We start from the raw sequence: 6447 nt of genomic DNA on the forward strand, positions 1-6447 counted from the left end.
AGGAGATCACAGACAGAACTGATAATGCACAGTTGTGCGTATATGTCCGTTTTTTGGATGGGAAATTGCTCGGCTTACTACCGTTAGAGGGACACACAGCTGGCGAAATAATGTTTGAGAAGATTTCAGCTCTTTTTGACGAAAATGGTTTGGATATGAAGCGTGTCTCCATCCATGGCAGGAAAAATGAGTGGTCAGCGAAATATTTATTTTAATTTGAAAGGGAATTATCAAAATGTTTTTTTGTTATTATTATTATTATTATTTCAAATGTGCAAAAAATAGTTTAGTTGTGGCCCCCTTTTTTTAAATGGACCTTTTGGTGTGCATTTGTGAGGTCACCAGATTTACAGGGGAAAAGGAATAAAAAAATTACTTGTTTTTCAATACAGTTGTGTGGGTTTGAAATTGATCATGATCTGTTGCTTACTGGCTTCAAAAAAAATATCTGGCCCAGATAAATTCCTCGGTTTGAAAATCTGGCCCAACTAACTTTGTAGTTGGATAGCCATGCTCTAGGAACAACAAGTAAGCCTGCAGTGCGAGAGCAAAGTGCTCTAATGGGGTGATATGGTACCATAAGGTCATTAAGATAAGATGGGGCCTGATTAGTCAAGACCTTGTATGTGAGGAGCAGGAGTTTGAATTAGATTTTGGATTTAACAGGGAGCCAATGAAGGGAAGCCAATATATGAGAAATCTGCCACTTTCTAGTCCCTGTCAGTACTCTTGCTGCAGCATTTTGAATTAACTGAAGGCTTTTCAGGGAGTTTTTAGGACATCCTGATAATAATGAATTACAGTTGTCCAGCCTGGAAGTAATAAATGCAATAATGAAATAATGATACAATAAATTATCAACGATCCCTCACATTCTTCACCCCTCATTTCAATGGCTCCCCTCTGGGCGACGCCTCCGTTGCATTTCCTGCTGGACTGAGAGGAGGAGAGCCACCTTTGTCCCCAAAGCAACTCTGCTTTTTAACACCAGCAGATAAGACCATTTCCCACACCAGAAACATAAACTACTCTACACTCTTTTTATACTACCAACAATTTATTATTATTCTGTATATTCTGTGTATTTATTATCTCACTGTTATTGCCTGTTCTTATTGTCCTTATCTTCAATGTTATGCTGATCTATTGTATGTTAATTGCCCCTCGGGGATAAATCAAGTCTTTCTGATTCTGATTCTGAAATAATGATAATGAAGCATACATTAAGCACCATTAATTCTTCTATTCTCAAACATATTTCTGTAATCTCATCTCATGAAAGCATGTTATAAAGAGAATTTAGCTCAGCTATTTGTTTGTACTAATTGAAAATAGATGTAAACAGCCAAAAAAAATCAGACAATTGGGTTAAGTCGTACACTGTGTAGTAAGACGCAAACTAGAAGTTATCAGATAGCTACACAATACTGCTGTCGGTTTTCTCTGATAATTTGCGCTAATCAATCGGCAATCAAACCCAAAGATGCTTTCCTTGAATCCAGGCTCTGAACTCTGTGCTTTAACGTTCACTCTGTTCTTGAAACGTTTCTAGTAAAAATGGAAGACGACAAGCAGAGGATTCCTACTGCCACATACATTTAGCCCAGTAATGATTCAGTTCAAGCTCCTTTCTGTGCACAACTTCACCTCCCTGTGTCTTCTGAATGAAAAGGTCATTAGATATAACCAGACACAGAATTTGTAACATACTCTCTCTAAACAACTGCTGTCAAAGTGCCCTTGAGCAAGCACTAAAGGTCCATCTGCTCTGACAGGTTTGCTGAGTGTAGACAACAGTTGTGCATTCTGTTGTGCATTCAGCCATAAATGTACGATATATGAACATTTTTGTAACTTTTAATAAATAATGCTTACATGCAGACAGAAAGGAGATTGTGATGGGTAGCGGGTGCAGGACAGTTCTGAGTATGAATTTGAATTTGTACTAAAAGATTACTACTTTTTGTATTATTACTACTTTCATATTCTGTGTCACCGGAAGGTTGCACCTTATCACTCAGTGAGCAATATCGATGTGGTTTCCTAATGTAAGATCATTTTTTATCTGACTCGTTGTCCTTTAGATAAATTGATCCTGTTTCCACAAAGTGTTTCAGACCTCCATGCTCTGCTTCCTTAGAAATCTTAAGTCAATGAACCAGTGAAAGCCCTTCCCTGCCTGAACAATTGGACACTCTGGTTTCAGAAGAGTTCTCCCATATCCTATATCCATTTACAAATTTTTTTTATATTCCTAAAAGTCTAAATATTATGTCCTCAATAATAATAGTAGAGTAACTAGCAAAACTTTCAACAATTTTCACCTAGTCAGATACACTAATTCTAACTTCCCTACCTTGACTACTCCAATCTTCACCTTTCTACCTGTGTCCCATTTAATTCACACACATGTATTCTGTTTTGCTTCTATTGGCTTATATTCCTTTTTTCTCCAGTGCATGGATCCATTGCTCCATGCTCCCTTCCAATTGCCCCCTACTCTCACTTAAGATCACAGCGTGACCTTATCTGATAGACCTCATCTGTCTATCTGTCCTCACCATTGCAAACAAGGATTGGCTCAGAGTTAAATCTTGATATAATCCGACTCGTGCTTTGAACCCATCTGTCACTCCGACTGCACTGTCTCCCAGTCCTAATCATGTTCTACATCACTGCTCTTGGCACCCTATTGTTGCTTTCTTTAGATCCACAAAGAGACCTTGCATGTACTTCTTGCCTTCTCTGGACTTCTCCATGAACACTCTCAAAGCAAACATCACAGCCGTAGTGCTCTTTTCTACTGTTAACTCATTGTGTCCTCTCTCTAATGTCTTCTTAAAAAAATCTAGCTTCCACAACTCTTTCCCATTTCTTTTGTTGTATGGCTAATTCACCAACTTTCCACCATCAGTCCTCCCCTCTATGTTCCTCAAAGAACTTCTTCTCACTTCTTGGCATATTCTCTTCATTTATTAGAACATTTTCTCCATCTCTATCCTTCATCAACCTGCTGCACATACTTTCAATCTCAAAATCTCTGCTTACCCAGTAAATACAAGTCCTTTTGTCTTAGTGTCCTACTTCACATACAAGTCCTCGCTGTATATCTAACATACTGTACCAATATTCTCGTCTTTCTGCATCTCCCGAACTATCCCACCTATTCTTTGCAAGCCTCTTCCTTTCAATACTTTCCTGTACTTCCTAATTCCACTTTCAAGTTTCCTTGTCCTTTCTCCTCTGTCCTCTGAGGATACACCCAACACCTTCTTTGTAGTTTTCCTTTGTACTACAGCTGCACCTTTCTAGTCATCTGATAACTCTTCCCTACCAACCAGCACCTGTCTCAACTCCTCCCTAAATTCTGAGCAGTTTTTTAATCTTCCCACCATTTAATCCTTCTTAATAGCTCTACCTTGAGTGTGTCTTCTTCTTGATCTCAAAGCTCATCCTATGGACTACCATCCGATGGTGCCTAGCTAAATTGTCCCCTGAAGAAGTTGCAGTCTCCTATGTCTTTCAAACTGCACCATCTGAATAAGATAAAGTCACCACTGTGCACCTTTAATTTAGATCATCTTATGTTCTTCCCTCTTTTTCAAATATATGTTTACCACAACTATTTCTAGCATCTTTTTTTGTGAAAAATTTATTTTCTGTTTGTTTGTGACACTGCACTATCTTGTGCTGTTGTTGTGAGATCGAATGAGCCATCACTGAAATGAACCAGCTTACTGTATCTGTGGATATAACAGTTTATTTGATAGATCACCCATTACTACTCCATCCAACTTTTTCCTCCACATTAATTTGCTCTGCTTTAAATCTTCTGACGTTATTCACCAGCACCAGCAATATGGCAAACTAACAGCTGTTGTCAATCATGCACTGATACACCTTGTCAGCTTCTGCCAAACAACACACGCACCAAAATAGGCAGTTGAGAAGAAAAGGAGGGTTTCTTTTATTTTGGCATATGAGTAAACTGTATTTACTTTGAGCAAATAAAGACTTTATTAGGTATTCTACCTACATAAAATAAAAAGAATTAAGTCAGTATTTCTTTTGCTGTATAAAAGCTGAAGGCATATGATGACAATGAGGCTACCCAAACTCACCACAAAACACTAAAACACTTCTTCATGCCTGGAGGAAACTGCTAGGTGGGAAGAGTCTTTCAGAGCATCTTAGCATCAAAACATGTCATGCACAGCTGGAGACTTAGTGCTTCAGCTTTACATGTTATGACAATGACACACACACACACGCACACCATTGATTTCTGAAAACCCACTAAGACATTGTATATATCTATGCATGACTGAGTACACGACCATCCGTACTAATATTATTATGCAACAGAATGCGACAGATTTTTTTTTTTTACATCTTGAGGGAGTCCTGGCTTGAATTTGGGGCTATTTTCTATTCTCCTTTCTTATTTGTTGCTTATATATAACATATTAACATCTACTACAGCAGTTATGCTTAAAGGTAAAAACTATGATAAATGTACTGATTTGTTAGCATATAAAAAAAGCCACATTATGTTGTAACAAACAGTTTGTAAGCTGTTGGGGGTCTTCTAAAAACCTGGGACCAAACTGGGGTCTGTCTGTTGATAAAAAACTGACTTTTGTGAAAGGACTGTCAAAAATAACTTCTTTCCAAATATTATGACAGTTTTATCTTCAAAACTGCACTTGGGTCATCAGCAAAATGCCACACATTTGCAGGTTTCTTTATTTATCAGAAAGAGTTCTGGACAAATGTATTTTCTAAAACTGTCAGCTGCTTCCATCCACTCTGCTTTGCTTTTAGCTGGAATACCCTGCATTACCCACAGTCTAGGACATGAGAAGTTCAACCATTCTGTGTTGGAACTACAGTCATTCAAATTAGATGACTGTAATGTAGTTAAATGGTCACAGTAAATTCTGGAAAGCCACTGTTTTTAGTTTTTAGTAAAAAGGTCATGGCTTGAAAAGAATGCAGAGAAACTTTTTTAAGGTTTTTAAAAATGCTTCACCTCTCATCCAAGAGGTGCCTTCAGTTCTAAAACCTATTTGTGTCCTATTTCACTGCAGGGCAAGCTGCATGTGGCGAATAAAGCCTTGATTGATTGATTGGTTGATTGATTGAAGGACATGCAGTCACAGCTATGTATCAAAATGTTTCTATGAATGTGCCTTAAATTGCTGCTGAAGAATAAAATATCTGCTGTCAGGAAATGCTAATGGTAACCTAAAAATTAAATATTATGCTGCTGTGATCAGACAGGTCGTCTTCATATGCAGTGTTACTTTAGAAAATGTGGCAACAGCCGTGTACTGTGTTCCATTTCTGCCAGCTTTGCCCAGCCTTCTGTCAAACATCTTTGTGTGTTTCCAAAACTGATGCAACTGTAAACATGCAGCTTTGCATTTGTGATCTGTTGTACTATGAGAATTTTCAGATGTGTGAATGGATGTGAGAGAAAAGTGTGAGAGTGTGCTTGGTGGCCTTTGGTGGTCTGTGCTTGCTCAGCTCTCTTTACTCCCAGGCGAGGTGAAGCTGCAGTCAGCAAGGTCTACTCACCCTGAGGACAGTGAAGAGCCCAGTGAGAGATTCAACTAACACCACTGCAGCAAGAGAGGGGGATTTGTGGAAGAGAGCCACACAATCCTACGCACATAGATGCCTGTACTCACACACTCAGGGTCACTGGTTGTAACAATGTTGCACTAATGTAATCGGTAGAAAATGGGCTTCCAGCAGGCTTAGTGTCACATTTACTCCCAAAACATGAGCAAAATAAAATATCTCTAAACAAATTTAAATTAAGTCAAATGTGTTGTCTGTCTCTGGTATTAATATTATTTAGCATTAATAAAAATTTAGCTGTAAATGAATTTCAGTATATTTCACTTTATGTTACTTTTTGTTTTGTTTGTGAAACTCATTAAGCTAACAAAACACAAGAAATGGCAGATGGCTGCACTGGCTCATTTGAAGTGAAGTGGCAGAAAATGGATGAAAGGAAAGATGGATGGCATCTCAGTATACATTGTTCTCTGAAAAACTGTTGTTAATATATGTCATTATATAGTTGCAGTTATTTGTGTCTCATGTAGGATATTCTGTCTGTGGCATTGATGGTGCCTGTCTAAAAATGTGTATTTGGGTATTTTGCCTCGTGTCATTTTGAAGTAATGTCAATTGGACATAGTTTGATATTGCTGGTTGACAAATTGTCATCGCTTAGTGAAGGCTTTTTGTGTTTGTGACCTTGTTTGTTAAAGCATGGTTAAAGCTTGTAATAATCAGGCCAGTGGGAGTAGCTTTATTTTGAAGTGGATTTTTTAATATTCAGGTTAATGCTGCAATGCTGGACCTGTGTCACTATTGAATTGTTTAGCTATGAGCCATTAGCCATTAGTTTCACTTCTGTTAGCCTTTTGTGGA

The sequence above is a fragment of the Maylandia zebra genome, linkage group LG2 (assembly GCF_041146795.1).
Source record: "Maylandia zebra isolate NMK-2024a linkage group LG2, Mzebra_GT3a, whole genome shotgun sequence".
NCBI classification, from domain to species: domain Eukaryota; kingdom Metazoa; phylum Chordata; class Actinopteri; order Cichliformes; family Cichlidae; genus Maylandia; species Maylandia zebra.